This window comes from Saccostrea cucullata, unplaced genomic scaffold, assembly GCF_032062105.1.
Source record: "Saccostrea cucullata isolate Sc308-1 unplaced genomic scaffold, CSIRO_AGI_Scuc_v1 ctg11473, whole genome shotgun sequence".
Taxonomy (NCBI): domain Eukaryota; kingdom Metazoa; phylum Mollusca; class Bivalvia; order Ostreida; family Ostreidae; genus Saccostrea; species Saccostrea cuccullata.
Window position 1 is genome coordinate 25256 of NW_026938689.1, and position 16600 is coordinate 41855.

The window sequence follows — 16600 nt, forward strand, 5'->3', positions numbered from 1 at the left end:
TATTGAAATGTCCATTTGAGTTATTACCGTCTTCCTTGGAAGACAGTATTGTATAGTTGAAGTTTTTTACAGTCTTCGGACTATGCACTTCCTCTCTTTTGTGATTGGTAGAAATTGCATGATGAGAAAATTTTCAATTATTTCATTGGTTGAAATGCTGTTCAAGGCAAGGGAGATAACTTTCTGATGATCTATTTTTCGTACGACTTAACAATTTTGCAAGATTTCCAATCTTAAAAAAATGACAAAACGAACAACAAAATCAGCAGTAATTTATTATTATTATTATAATTTTTTATAGCAATAAATAAAAAGGTCTCTTTAATCTCATTATAAATAAAATTTGATAGTTATTGCTTGCAGGCTTTACAATTTGTTATTATTCTTTTCCCCTTTCTTGTTTGAAGAGTGAATGGGAATCAGCCGAGGTTTGCCGAAAGCTTTCGGCCAGTCAAAGTTTACGGAGATGACCGAGCGACAACCGTGGTAGGGCTAATGCCCGTAAAAAGCTAATTTAGAAATACAAAATCAAGAAATTTAAAAGAATTATACAGCCTGTTAAGTGTAGATCTGTTTACTGTTTATAATTGTTGCTAAAGACGGTAAGCTTTTTTGAAAAGCTTTACTTGTTTCTTAATTGTTGGTTGCCTAAATGTAGCGAAGATCTATGCCGTTTTCTTGTGTTTCGATGTGTTGAATGTCAGACATCGTCTTGCTATTTATTTACACGCTTTTTGTTGGCTTAATTGTACATACGTACTTATGAAGTTGTGCTGTAATTTAGAATTGTCTTATAGATACCTCATTTCTTGTGTGATCGATGTTTTATGGTCTTCGAGTAACACGTTTCACTAAAACTTCTGCCGCCGCCATACTTTGTTTACTTGAGTATTTTCCCGTGATGCTTCATGGTGATCTATTTTTACTGGAGTTATTTCGGCGGAAGATTTGATTGTAAATTCTTTTAAATTAAATGTTAAACAATGTTAAATGAGCTTTTAAAAGTGCAACTTTATGTTTTATGAATTTATTTAATTTATTTACGTATTGTAATAATTTCACATGCGATGTACGAGAGTGAGATTTCGTTACGGGACGATAAATTACATTTGATTGGCTGATTATAATTTACGGGATGAGATTATTAGTTATGATTGGTTATGAATTATTGCGGGTTTTGTTAATTCTATAAATACTCGGATGCTGAATATCGTTTGCTCTCTCGTTTTCTTTGCGTCCTAGTGAAAGGTCTGCAGTTTTGTCCAGAGTAATTTAAGGTGTGTACTAGTTCAGTATCTTTGTGACTGAAGTACATAATATGCAATGTTAGGTTAGGCTAAATTTATATTACTAGTAATTGTACTAGTTTTATTTATAATTACTAGTAGTGATCTAGTTATTTTATCTTCTTTAGCCCAGTTTAGGAGTTAGGAAATATTTTTGCTGCGTGCTAGTAGTTGAACTAGTAGCGGGAATTCTTATTTGTAAATTAATTATAAGTCATTTATAGAGAGCCTTTATGTTTTATTTTGGTCGGGGGAATTTCTACTTAAATCATAAATTACTGGAAATAGTGCCAGTTGCCCAGTTCTATATCAGTAGTTGTACTGATTTTTGTCGTTTGTCCCAAGGGTTGAGACTTGTGAATTTCAAACACTGTTATTTATTTTCGCTGTTCATGTATTACTGAATAAAATTATAAAACTTTACATCGAAGTTTTTGTTCTCAACACAAGGCAGGCGTTCCGAAGCGTTACAATTTTGGCATCCACGGCGGGATCCGTTTAAGATTACGGGTCCTTGATCGAATCATAACAACGCTTTGTCTGTGTTTGAGAAACAAAAATTTTATTAAGCAAACATCAAATAAAAATAAATCACAATGGCAGGTCGTAAAAGCCGACGGAGGCGTCGTGGTCTTCAAGAATCAAGATCTACCTCACGAGTTTCGTGCTCCTCCGTAGATACTGTAAGAGAAAATGAAAGCGAATGTGAATTTCCGTGTGAAGGAGCTGACATGCACAGAACTAAGCCACTTGTTCATTCAAATAAAGAAGCCTCTCAATTTTTACGTAACTCAGATACAAGTTTAATGCTTGTGAGTTCTCAGGCAGACGTTGTGAGGGATAGAGAATCTACACTTTTTAGTGGAAACTCAGATACAGTTTCTGTAACCGTGAGTACCACCACAGAGCAGCCACAGACAACACACAGTGTAGTTACGCCTAAAATGAGCCATCTTCACACCTGTTATCCCACAACTCAGATGCCTTTTGTACCTGTTTGCTCACATTTTGCTGAGAATTTATGTACATGTTTTCCTAGAGAGACGACAGCTGTCCCTAGTATGTATATACCTGTAGTCCCCAGTACAGGCACTCACATGAGCCCCTCCATTACACAGACAGCAAGTCCAGTACCTGGGTTACCTGTGAACTCTCATGCACACAACACTTCTTTGAGTTCATATATAGGTACAAGTTATCACACTACCTTACCTGTAAACTCTTATGCAGTTCCTTGTACTGTGAGTTTTCAAGGTCCTGTTTCTTGTCATCAAAACCAGAGTGCCCATATGTTTACCCCATTTCCCACAATTACAACATCAGCTCATTTACCTTTAAGTTTGTGTACAGGTTCTGTGCCTTTAAGTTCTTGTACAGGTTATGTACCTGTCAGCTCATGTACATGTACAGGTTCTGTACCTGTTAGTTTGTGTACAGGTTCTGTGCCTGTTGGTCTAAGTACAGGTTCTGTACCTGTAAGTTTGTGTACAGGTTTTGTACCTGTGATGCCGAATCAGACCTTCTCTGCTCCCATGAGAAGTGCACGAGATATATCAAGCATGAGTAGCGAGCAAACTGTACTTGTCCAACTCACGGAGATGGTAGAGCATTTTCAAGAGAAAATTAAACAGCTCTCTGAACAAGATCACCACCAAAGGACCAACCCTGACAACAGACAATCAGATACATGTAGCACGTCTCACGAGTGTTTGATTAGCGACAGAGAAACATCGCAAGAGTCTGAATTTGTGTACCTGAAAAAGGCTAAGCATCGCAATGTAAAGATTCCTCCATACACAGGGAAAGAAGACTGGTCTGTCTGGTTCTGTCGTTTTGAGGAAGTTGCAGATAGATACCACTGGACAACAGATGACAAACTGAACCAATTGCTGCCCAGACTGCATGAAGATGCTGCTGACTTTGTTTATGGACAATTATCTAAAGAGTCCAGAAGCAGTTATAAGAGACTTACAAAGGAACTGACCAATCGTTTCCGTGCAATCGAAACCAGTCGTACGTATCTGTCAAAATTTAATAACAGAGTTCAGAAGCCTGGTGAGCGAGTTGAGGACTTTGCTGCTGATCTAAAGCGCCTGTATATCAAAGCCCACTCAGAGCGAGACTCAAAGATTAGGGAGGAAGACTTGCTCAGGAAATTTTTAGATGGTCTGGCTGACAGAGAAGCCCAATTTCATGTAGAATACGTCAAGGACCCCTCAGATATACATGAAGCTGTACGACAGGTTATAATTTATGAAGAAGCAGGTCGGCCTTCAACTAAGAAACATGTCAGAGAGGTGAAGTCGCTGTCCAGTGATTCTGAATCAGAAGCCATGTCTAAGACAGTCCCTAAGGCCAAGTCACTGAAAAAGAAAAGCATCAGAAACATAAAGTACAGCCAAGGAAACAAACAAGGGTTGGGTAGCACTATCGAAGCTTGCAGAAACAAATCGATGAGATGGCAAAAGTTCTCGACAACCTGACTAAGCAGAGCAATACTGGGACACAGCCAAGTAGGCCTATTATTGGTACATCTCAGCCAGACATGTCTTCGGGTCAAATGGCTCCTCTGGACAGACCACAGAAACGTAGCTGTTTTTACTGCAAAGGTGAAGGTCATTTCATAAGGGATTGCCCAAAAAGAATTAATGACCTTCAAGTATCAAAGGCACCTTTAAACAGGCATTAGCCGTTCCTGTGGGTCAAGGACCGGCTACAGAAGAAACTGACAGACAGACGAACAGTTTAGATCCACCAACAGACAGACAACCAGATAATTTTTATGAGTCAGAAGATTTTTGTTTTATTTCTAATCGAATACCAGATGCAGATGGTGTGTACATAGAAGGAAAAGTAAATGGTTTAGACGTCCACATTACAACAGATACTGGTGCATCCAATACTATACTTTCATACAAAGTGTATAAATAACTCAAAGAGGTGAACAGACCCAGACTTCAAGGAAAGTCGCACTTACGAGGAGCTGATGAAGTACCATTCATGTTTATGGGAAAGGAGCATTTGAATTGCAACTTGGTTCCTTGGCCCTCAAGAAAAACCTTTTAGTAGCTGATATCCAAGATGAAGTGTTACTTGGAGTGGACATCCTGCAGAATAGTGATATTGGTCAAGCAGATATTCTCCTAAGTAAAGGACTGATAAGGTTCAAAGGTCATGATATTCCATGCATACAACGTGGTGTGCATAAAGATATTACCCTCCGTTGTGTGGAGAGGTGTGATATACCTGGGAATACAGAAGTAATAATACCGGCTTTCATCAGCGTGAATGTGAGGTTGATGTTGATGAGGACCTTATGTTCGTGCCAAGTGGAGATCTTATGGAAAAGACCTCCTTACTGTTAGCCCCAGCAGTTCTTAACATCAGAGGGAAAATGTGTGTACCCCTGAGAGTTATTCCCCTTTTGATGAGGGAAAAAAACTTTATCCAGACACAGTAGTGGGTACTGTTGAAGGATATGGGGGAATAGTAGATGTAATTCGACCGGTTTATAGTGACTTAAGAAGCCTTTGCCGATCTACTGAACTTTCGCCTGGTGAGGCATGTGAGGTTCCTGATCATTTACGTGAGCTTTATAACAGCTCTTCCCAGACCTTAACTATGTCAGAAAAAGAAGCTTTTCGGAAATTCTTGCACGACCATCAGGATGCATTTTCAAAAGATGAATGGGACCTAGGACAAACCAATTTAGTTGAACATGAGATTAATACTGGTGAGAGTAAACCTGTAAAACAGCCACCTCGTAGAGTTCCAATAGCGCTAGCCAATGAGGAGAGAGATGCCATTCTGAACCTTCGAGAGAGGGGCATAATACAACCTTCTACATCACCTTGGTCCTCTCCACTGGTCTTAGCTAGAAAGAAGAATGGAAAAGTAAGAGTCTACGTAGATTATCGAGCTGTAAATAATTTAACAGTTAAGGAAGAATTCCCACTCCCACGAATTCAAGACTGTCTAGATTCCGTTGCAGAAGCTTCAATGTTTTCCACTCTGGATTTGACAGCTGGATATCACCAAGTCAGAGTTAAGGCTGAAGATATACCAAAAACAGCATTTGTTACAAAATATGGTCATTTCGAGTATAAAACCATGCCTTTTGGATTGACCAATGCACCAGGTGCATTCCAGAGACTTATGGAGATGGCATTAAATGGTCTACAGTGGGATATTTGTCTTATTTATTTGGACGATATAGTGATATTTAGCAGAAATTTTGATGAGCACATGTCCAGACTTAGCCAAGAGGTTCGGAGAATAGCAAATGCAGGTTTAAAATTGAAACCAGAGAAATGTAGCCTTTTTCAAGATGAAGTTATTTTCCTTGGACATAAAGTCACTAAAGATGGAGTCTTTCCAGATTAGCAGAATGTAGAGAAAATTTTGAATTGGATCAGACCACCATATCGGACCTTAAGAAGAGGATAGCTTCCGGAGCTGGTCCTGTTTCAGATGTCGAGTTCGTTCATGATAGCCCCGGCGAGGGCGAACGATACAACCCGATACCCCGCAGACGTTCACCAAGGAAATAATCCAAGAAGTTGCAGTCCGTTGTAACGGTACCAAGGAGGATCCTTCTAAAACCCACACTTAGAGCTACCGAACACCAGTCTCCGTTGGATGACCTTTTTCGGCCGGATCGCTTCAGAGCCAGTAGACCTTATTATAATAAGAGACATTAGATATTTCATTGTTATATTTGAGTAGTAGGTATAAGTAAGTAGAAGTAATGTAAGTTAGGAAAATATTCATTTAATATTTGTTGTTAATTAGGAGATAAGGTTAAAACTGGGAAGATTTGTGGATTTTATATGTAATTTTTCTAAATTGATGTAAGCTTTGTGAAGTACAGCATTTGTTTTTGAGTAGTCTCCCTTGTGTGTATAGATTAGCTGTATTGTTCATGGAAGTATATATGTATCGAGTGTAGAGTATAAAGTAGAAGTACGGAAATATGTCATTGAATTGTTTTAATTAATTGTATTTGAATTTTATTGCTTGTATTTTGAGTCCAAAGGGACTTGGACTCTTAGAGAGGGGCAAAATGTAACAATCCCTCCCCCTATTTTTCTTGAATCTCATTTTTTATCTTGGTATTTTTCTAAAGCACTTTCATGCATACTTTCAATTCATTCATCAGTTCTTATGTATTTTCCCGTGATGCTTCACGGTGATCTATTTTTACTGGAGTTATTTCGGCGGAAGATTTGATTGTAAATTCTTTTAAATTAAATGTTAAACAATGTTAAATGAGCTTTTAAAAGTGCAACTTTATGTTTTATAAATTTATTTAATGTATTTACGTATTGTAATAATTTCACATGCGATGTACGAGAGTGAGATTTCGTTACGGGACGATAAATTACATTTGATTGGCTGATTATAATTTACGGGATGAGATTATTAGTTATGATTGGTTATGAATTATTGAGGGTTTTGTTCATTCTATAAATACTCGGATGCTGAATATCGTTTGCTCTCTTGTTTTCTTTGCGTCCTAGTGAAAGGTCTGCAGTTTTGTCCAGAGTAATTTAAGGTGTGTACTAGTTCAGTATCTTTGTGACTGAAGTACATAATACATAATGTTAGGTTAGGCTAAATTTATATTACTAGTAATTGTACTAGTTTTATTTATAATTACTAGTTGTGAACTAGTTATTTTATCTTCTTTAGCCCAGTTTAGGAGTTAGAAAATATTTCTGCTGCGTGCTAGTAGTTGAACTAGTAGCGGGAATTTTTATTTGTAAATTAATTATAAGTCATTTATAGAGAGCCTTTACGTTTTATTTTGGTCGGGGGAATTTCTACTTAAATCATGAATTACTGGAAATAGTGCCAGTTGCCCAGTTCTATATCAGTAGTTGTGATGACTTTAACTTTTCTATCGTCAACTTCCCTTACTTATGCAGCAATATACCTTCATCACCTGCATACGGAGTATTTATATCTCAGTTGATTCGATACGCAAGAGCATGCTCTACGTATGAACAATTTCTTAAACGAGGTAAATTATTGACAAGCAAGTTGATGAAACAAGAATATCAACAGTCTCGTTTAAAGTCATCATTTCGTAAATTCTATGGTCGATACAATGACCTTGTCAGCAAATACAATTTATCATTGAATGAAATGCTGACTGACGTTTTTCATACCAATTGTTAGTCCATTATTTATACACTGAATTGACTACGGATTTTTTCCGTTATTTCCTGATTATGACAATGAGCACACGGCGGGTGTGACCGGTCAGCAGGGGATGCTCACTCCTCCATGGCACCTGATCCCACCTCTGATGTTTCGGAGGTCCGTGTTTGCTCTGCTCTTGTTTTGTATATTTGTTTAATGGACGTTGAGATTGAATACTGTTCGTAATTTCCATATCCTTATTGTACTGATTTTTGTCGTTTGTCCCAAGGGTTGAGACTTGTGAATTCCAAACACTGTTATTTATTTTCGCTGTTCTTGTATTACTGAATAAAACTATAAAATTTTACATCGAAGTTTTTGTTCTCAACACAAGGCAGGCGTTCCGAAGCGTTACACACCGATAAGATTTAATACCATAAATAACTCGCATATTTGACAATTTGTCTCTTTCTCTTAATCGAAACATCCATTTTTGTTGCTAGGCAACCGATTGTAAATATTAAAAAACACACGTTTTTGAATTTAAATTCCAGAAAGGATATTCCTCTGCTTTTATGTAAAATATACCATAATCTTGTATTGTGTGAGAAGTTTGAGATATATGGCCTTGAAAATTGCCCAAATTTACAAAAATGCTGAATCAGCAAAAATGCAAAACATGTATATCTTCCATTGCCCGTAAAAGAAATATCTTAAAATAAAAATAGTTTGTATTGCATGGTTTTATCACTTGAAATGTTTATCTTTATCTTCATCTTTAAGAACCCCTCTGGTAATATTCACATTCAATTTCAAGCCTCTAATTTTATTGATATATTTGTCCATAAACATGGAAAATTGACCAGTTGCTAGGGAAAATTTCTTTGGCCATGTTTCCATAGTAGCCAGGACCCAAAATAATTTTCATTTTACATACGTGGTTCATAGTGTAAGAGAAACCTATGTGTGTAAAATCATCGAATTCTGAGAACCCTCATGATTAACTTTTATACACATATTGTCTGATTCTTACAGAGACCCGTACTTAAGACTGATTTGTTTTAAAAAATATATAAAAACCAGCAAAGATAAAGAGCTGTCTAAGAAAAAGGAAATCTGTATATAACACAAATATATAAACAGAGCAGCTTTAGGTTGTTTTTATTTTTTAAATGCTATATATGAATTGAATTGCTAGTTTGTGAATGATTCAATCAGTGCCATTAGTCAATCATTTTTCTTCCATTTAAACAATTTCATATTTGATACGAGGGTTGATCCAAAAGTAATGTCACAGTGTCCATATCTTTTATATTTAGCGTCATATTATCAAATATAAAACACCAAATGATGCAAATATATAAAAAACAATTTGAATTTTTTATTCAATAATGTTTAATTTATTGAATTTATTTGACGGATGTTTAAAACTTAGAACATAGGGGGTGTCGCTGCGTCACACCTAAACGTCACAAATTAAAGTGTCCTTTTTTAGAATCAAAATAATAGACACATTTAAAAGCATCTTTTAAAAGCGCCTAATCAAAAAATATTTTAAATAAAAAAATTACATCATTTTCTTGTCTTAAGTTTTTTTAAAATTATATGGCATTTTTGCTATTTTTGATTGAAGAACCATCGTTGTTTTACTCCGGTGCATTGAAAGAAGGAAATGTCGAAATGGACAAAAAAGAAGCCAAAACAAACTATAATGCATTTTGCTTCAAAATTAAGAAATCGCCAGTAGAGACAGTTACGTTGATGCACCAGACTCACAGACAAAAGAATGTAAATATGACACTTGTTAAGATGGTTTCAGCAATTTTAGCTGGATGATGGGTCATTGAATGTTCAGCAGTTGACAAGATGACCGAAAGATGGGAGGGCGGACGAAACTTTCAATGGCGTGTGGCGTTGTCAAAAAGACAGACGGTTAGAGTGATATGTGAAAAATTAAGTTGGTCTTATTCCTCTGTTCAAAGAAATTTATTTTCCAAAATACTAAAATTATGAAATATAATACCTCATATACCTGTATATCTTCGATTCAACGCAGAGAATGCTATCACGATGACATCAAATGTACTTTAGTCTACGAAACACTATAACAAATTCAATGTATGCTTAATTTAAGCTTTATGTTAGTGCATATAATGTGATACAATCAAAATGAAAACTCCAGAGCTCCAACCAATGTGCCACTCGGGTAGCCTAGCCTTATAACGTATCTTAGTATGTTCTTTGAACTGTCGCAGAAAATAGGCAATTTTTTTTGTTTTAAAAATTGATTTTATTTAACCTCTGTCATTTTAATATAATAAAAACTGAACAGTCCATTTTGAAAATAATGGAATGCCACATAAATATTAATTTCATACAACTAATTTTAGTTGTTTGCAGATTTTAAGCTGATTTGAGCATATGTTGCACTTTGAATAATCAAAAAGTACAAAAGCGCTACAATATTAAAAATTCAACTGTATATGTCAATTTAATCTGTGTTTATTGTAGTTTTTTGTGCAAGCTGATGACAGATACATCAATCAAAGTTTGATTGATCATCTGTGGCTCTAAAATTCAGCAGTCAATATTATTTAATAATAACAAGCATTTTGAGAATATCCAATAAGCAATACACACCTCCAACCCAGATCCCCCTTTCATTTTAGGATATCGTTTTATTAGACCTTGTATATGAAAAAGTGCCCTCAAAAAATTTTATGAAAAGAAAAATTAAATTTGATCCATGGTTTGTCATTATATAAAGCTACCTAGCAAGTTCCAAATTTTTAACATGACAATCATATATTATTTGTTGATGGATTGCTTAATTTTGTGATTATTTTAAACCATATGAAGAGCACATTCATTTAAATCCATAGTATGTAAAATTGAATATTCTCTGAATTGTTTAATACTCTTTCTTTATATCGAAGACAAAAAATAGAATAAACTTTGAATTTTTCAAAATTTTTATTTAATCATATCTTTAAGATCGATTGTCATACCTTTGCTTACAGGGCATGGGGTTGTTAGTGATTAGAATTCATAAATTATTAGTAAAATCAGCGTAAAGGATGGATTATTATATTTTAATTCAAAGTAAAATGTAAATAAAAAAAACACCTTCACAAAATTTTCAAATATTGGCGCAAAACAACAGGAAACACACGTTCCAAAGTTCTTTGAGCACATCCCATATATACTGAAATGCAAAAGAAACGCAACAAGCAGTATCTAATAATTTTCAAAAAAGAATACAGTAAGGCTAAACTCACTTTTCAGAACATCAGAGATGAGGTAAAAATGTTAAATGTTTATCTTTTAACTTTACTTAGTAACATATGACTGTTAAAACACCCCCTCCCAGCCATTCAATTACAACGTACAAGACTGCTCTAAACAACAATTGCCGCTTAATTTCTATGATACAGTAGGTTAATTAATATCAAGATCTGAGCGAAGAAATTATTCTTTGCCATTTTTAAATGCATGTTTTTTTCAGATGATTAGGTCGAATTTTCACTATCTTAGCGCATTGTAGTCACCCTTGGACTTCCGGTCCAAGGACTATCATTTATGTATATGATACGTAAGACCCCGTTGAAGCTTATCCATGCCATTTTCAAGAAGCCTTATCATCGTTATGGGAAAGGAAAGGAGATTTTATTTTTTGAAATATTGCTGCATTACTTAAGATGAACAATGCAAACCCTTAAAACTTATTTAATGTTTTCTTAAACATGACATTTTTGATTTCTGTTAAACAGACTCAAACTTGACTTCCGATTATGGTATGAAAATCGTTCAACCCTTAAATTACCAATATTTACCAAATTGAAGATATCCATAATTTCAAGATACGAAATTCTTTACATACTCATTTCACTTTACATAATGTCATATCTTCGCCATATACTCATAATATTCATAAATCTTTCTCTGTATGATACAGTTATATTATTTTAGAAACACATGATTTTAACCCATTATGTAACTTGAATGTTATTCGATGATTTTATTTTTTATTAGTTTTGAGGATTTAAGGATATCTGCTCCTCAACCAGAAAGGATAACACTACTTTAAAGTCTCAAAATGAAGATTGAATTTGAAATCTCTTCATGCAACTATTCGCATATCTTACTTCTTTATTGATTCAACTTCTTTGAAGTGCTAGTGACGGTTAATAAAAATGTACTTCATTATAGTAATAAAAAGAACATTCTTTAAAAAATCGACTTTTCTTTATTTTAACCTTAATTGTCTATGCTTATTGGAATGGTGTGAAATTAGAGTGATCAGCGGTATCTTGAAATACCAGAAAACGCTATAGTCTATGCATTATAAAATAAATAAACTAAATGGAAGAAAATAAAATAAAAGAGGACAAAAACATGGACTGGACATTACAGTGGTGTCTTGGAGGAATAAAAATCCTATGCTGACCATTTAGGCCCGCCGTAAGCTTTATGTTTTTTTTTTTTTTAAAGAAACTCTATAAGGTATACACTTCATCGAGAGAAAACTTCGTTAAATGAATGGAAGCTATTGGTGCAGTCGTTTGACAATGTTTCATCCCAAAAGAAATAATAAAATAAACTCTAAATCTGGATTAGAAAAGTAATTTTTCATAAATTTTGCAAAATACTACGCACTTCAGACAGCGTCTGTATACATTTGACTGACCACGAGGTCAAGAATGCATGTCAATAACGACCACTCCGCCGGTGACTGACCATCATGACATCAGCTCATACGTATATAGCTGTACAATCGCGGCAAGGGAGCTTTAACTATTATGTTAAAGAATACCAAATATCCTGATCTGTAATCTAAGTAGTTCGAAAAGCTCAACGAAAAGGAGTTGTCCACTTAAGTATAGTAGCTTGGTCCCTTTTTACGCCCCTGTTTTACAGAATATACTTGAGGATATGGTATTACTTTTATTTTCATGGTGTATAACATAGTATTTCTAAATGAAATGTTGTAGAATCATTATTGATGACTTCGAGTATTAAGAGATAAAAGCCAATTTTCAACACCTACCGCACGTACAAATTCTCTTACGAACAGAGTGCGGTTTCTCTATTACATACAAATGGGCGGAAACATTTAAATCAGGTACTATATAAAGGATAACATGGTGAGCAGTAGCGTGAAATAAGAAATAAGAAGCAGTACTAGTATACGATGGGTCAAAATAATCTTCAATAAGCTTGAATTTTTTCTTGCATTATCCCTATTCTTCTTAACTTAATTTTGTTTTATCTATCATTGTTGAATAAAATGTCACAATATTTAAAGCACTATATTAAATTTTTTTATGGTGAAAAAGTACAAGCGATCAAATAATAATTTACGGCAGATACACACAGAAATACATCTCTTTTCTTTTGTAAATAAGAACAGAAAAAAATAAACAAGAATAGATACCCAAACAAAAGTTCGATAAAGAAGAAATACATGTAACCCTCCCAAACTTGAAAAAAATGATTATGTAGAGTGGGAGTCTAACTATTACTCATTTTGATTTGAAACTCTAAACGTTAACATTCATATGTATTCATTCGAATCGCAACAGCGTAAAAAATGTTTTAGGGGGGTGGGGGTGAAAAACTCAAGATTATTCTCAAACACCCACCCCCTGATATTACTTGCCTGACATGTACATTAATTTCTTAATTTCGCTTTAAATTCTGCATTGATTAATAGTTGATTAGCATGTGTATAAACACTTCAAAATAAGTTGTTGGAATAACAGAAGCATAATTATTATGAATGCCTGTTATAAAAAATACCAGCTTGGTTGTGCAGTAGAAAAAAAATACAGGTATGCAGTTTTGTCAATTTTGTCATAAAATTGAATGACATAAAGTAAAATGTATAGCAAATCATTACAGGGAATTTATTATACTTCACAAGGAGTTTCTCTTATAATAAATATCACAAGACTGGTAAATGAAATGCAAACTCAAGAGTCATTTTCTTCGTTTCATTAATACATTAGAAGTTTTTCCGAATTTATATGCACCCTAAAACGCTGCAAGAGTGTAAGATTGCTTCGAATATTGAAGTGGTCAGTATTGTGCATTAATTTGTTTAGACTGAACAAATGTGAAGAAAATGTTACGTCGTTGGCATTTTTGGCTTGTTTCTTTCTTTCTTTTGTTTTGGCAAGAAATTGATTAAATGTGAAATCATGTATAAATCTATCTACTCGTATTTTGATTCGTGTGCTGTTTGCAATGCCCAGGAAAATTGCGATTACATTCATGAGAATTAAAATATGTCCCGGAAAAAAAGAAGTTTAACATAAATGGTAGTCTATAGAGAACCTTGTTTTGAATTTTAAAAAATGAAAGCTGGTGACTGCATTTTTCCAATACAAGCTACATGTGTCTCTTCTTACAGAAAACACGCTTTCCAGAGGTATTCACCGGTGTCGGTATTGAATCATGTGATATATTATCTATTCTTAGCAGGTCAACAAGAGGTTAATCCTATGTAAATGTACTCACCGAACAGATTCAAAATCATGATACTTTTAAGTAGAAAACATAGAGAGCAAGGTTGTTCAACAAAGATACTTGCACACAAGTTGTAAAAATATAATATACATGTACACATTATATTTTGATCTCGACTTTAAACAAACCTGCGCTCGATGTTTACGAAAGCTGTAAAGTGGGTACCTGTCACAAATTTCTTTTGATATTCATGAAAATCAAAGGACCCCACCTTCAAAAGACAGGTTGGCGTGTTGTCTGTTGCAATTATTTCATATTTTTAAACGTTGGCGCAAATACAACAGACATAAGAAAATAATAAAATTTACTTTTTAAGTGTCTTAATGAAAATTTAAAATTTGACGAGTAACCGGGGACCACAGATAATGCCTTATTGATACTTGTTCTTTGCTGGAAATTATCTGCGTTTGTAAAATACACCATTCAAAACATTCTAGATGCTGCTGCAGCCGAAAAATCAAACGTTGTTTCAATTCGTTCTGATTGTGTGTGGTACACTAACGATGCTAAGAGGGAGTGAGTAGAAAAGCAGAGAGGAAAATGTATGGGACTAATTTGACTTCCATAAGGAAATTCTTTCGCAGTCATTGCATGAAATATATAGAGATAACGAATGATATTCACGCTCAAAAGTCGCTTAAACAAAAACAAACTAGTACCAGAGTAAACACGGGCCTCCAAAATTTCAGAGGTGGGATTAGGTTAGCTGCAGATCTGTAGCGTTATGGATTTATATATTTGTCTTTGACCATAACGCTACATATCCCGTAATGCAAAAAAGGTGCAATTTACGGCGCAATATTTTTAGGAAAAATTTCTCCACTTTCCAGCATCGGTCAATTAACAACCTTCCATTCCCTAATCCTAGGCACATTATTTAACTAATCTGTATATTTTATCCATCTCCCAACCCTTTATAGTCGTCTCTACAAAGGATAAACTCGCTTGATTAAAATTATTTTTTAAATTGCTGAAAATTCACTTCAAGCGAGTTTATTGCTTGTAGAGACAAAAATAAATGGTTGGGAGGTGGATAAATTATACATATATTGGCTACAGAATGTGTCTTGATTTAGGGAGTGAAAGGTAGCTGATTGACCAATGCTAGAAAGTGGGGAAATTCTCCCCAAAAGCGCGCGAAAAATATTGCGCCGTAAATTGCACCTTTTTTGCATTACGGGATCTGTAGCGTTATGGTCAAAGACAAATATATAAAACCATAACGCTACAGATCTGCAGCTAGGATTAGGTGAGATGTAGGAGTGAGCATTTGACTCAATGATGAATTGCATTTGCTGACAAGGTCATTGTATTGATCATAGAACTTACGAAATGATGAATATAAACGAGATTGCTGGTATACTTGTTTCATCAACTTGTTATCGTGTGATTGTCAAATCAACTTAAACCCAGTATGCATGTGATTAAGGTATAAACTAGACAAATATGAGAACGCAACACCTATGGGAATCAATATTTTACTTTTAATCAACTGTTCTTAAGTGAGTGATATAATAATATGTTACTTTAATAAAAATAAGACATATTGATGTGAAACCTTTTAAATAAAAACAATGTTTACTGAAGTGTGACCAATTCATAAAAAAAAATTAAAATCATGTCTATTCCATTTTCGAAGAAAAAAAATCAACTATTTTTTTGTATTTGTGTTCATTAAATTTGTACTAATTAAAAACTCAGAAAAACATTAACAACGTACGCTAAAGCAGACAGTATGGTGTCTGTAGGTGGTTCCTTCAAAGAAATAATTATGTACAAAATAAAAACAATAAAAAGCTTATGAAATCCACTCTTAATAAAGAACGAGGTAATGTTTCTATACAAATCTTGCCCTGTGTTTTTCTGAAAAATAAAACTGGTGTTAAAGATGAAAACTAATGCTCTCTGAATCATTGAAATTCCATGCAGAAAAATCATATAAATCATTTTACTCACATGTTTTTTTAAAATGCTAATTGTGACGTCATAAACATGTACATTTTCCCGTATTTTCTTCAAAAATTGCAGAAGACACCAATTTTCAATGAAATTTTCTTTCAGAAGATATTGTCCACAGGCATCGCCCACAAAGATTTTGAAATATATGATTTGTTATTGTTTTTTGCACAACATATCAAAAAATCAAAGTGGGCGACGGCTGTGAACACTATTTTCTAAAGGAAAAATACCCTTTAAATTTGCTAGTTTGAGGCTTTTTCTGGTCAAAATACATAAAATCATCACATTTATGACGTCATATCTGCAGAATGGTAATTCTTTGTGCCACATTCTTTTCTGATTTATCAAAGTAATATACTTGACTAATATTTAAGCCAGTTTCAAAACTTTTTGATGACATTACATTTTTATTGCACAATAAAGCTAAAAACCATACCTTCTTCTTGTTACAATAGATTAACAAACATAAAAAATGTTTACTATAGATAGCCACGGCTTTATGTTAGCAACATACAATAGGCTGAAAATTGTTCCAAAAAAAACTGGGTTAACCGGAAGTTGAGAGGATTTGATGTGGACACTTAAGCACTATATGATTACTAGATGATATGTGAGTCAATGTCTGTTTGTTATTTGATTTGTAACAGAGGAACTACTCCTGTGGCAATCTAACATATCACTTT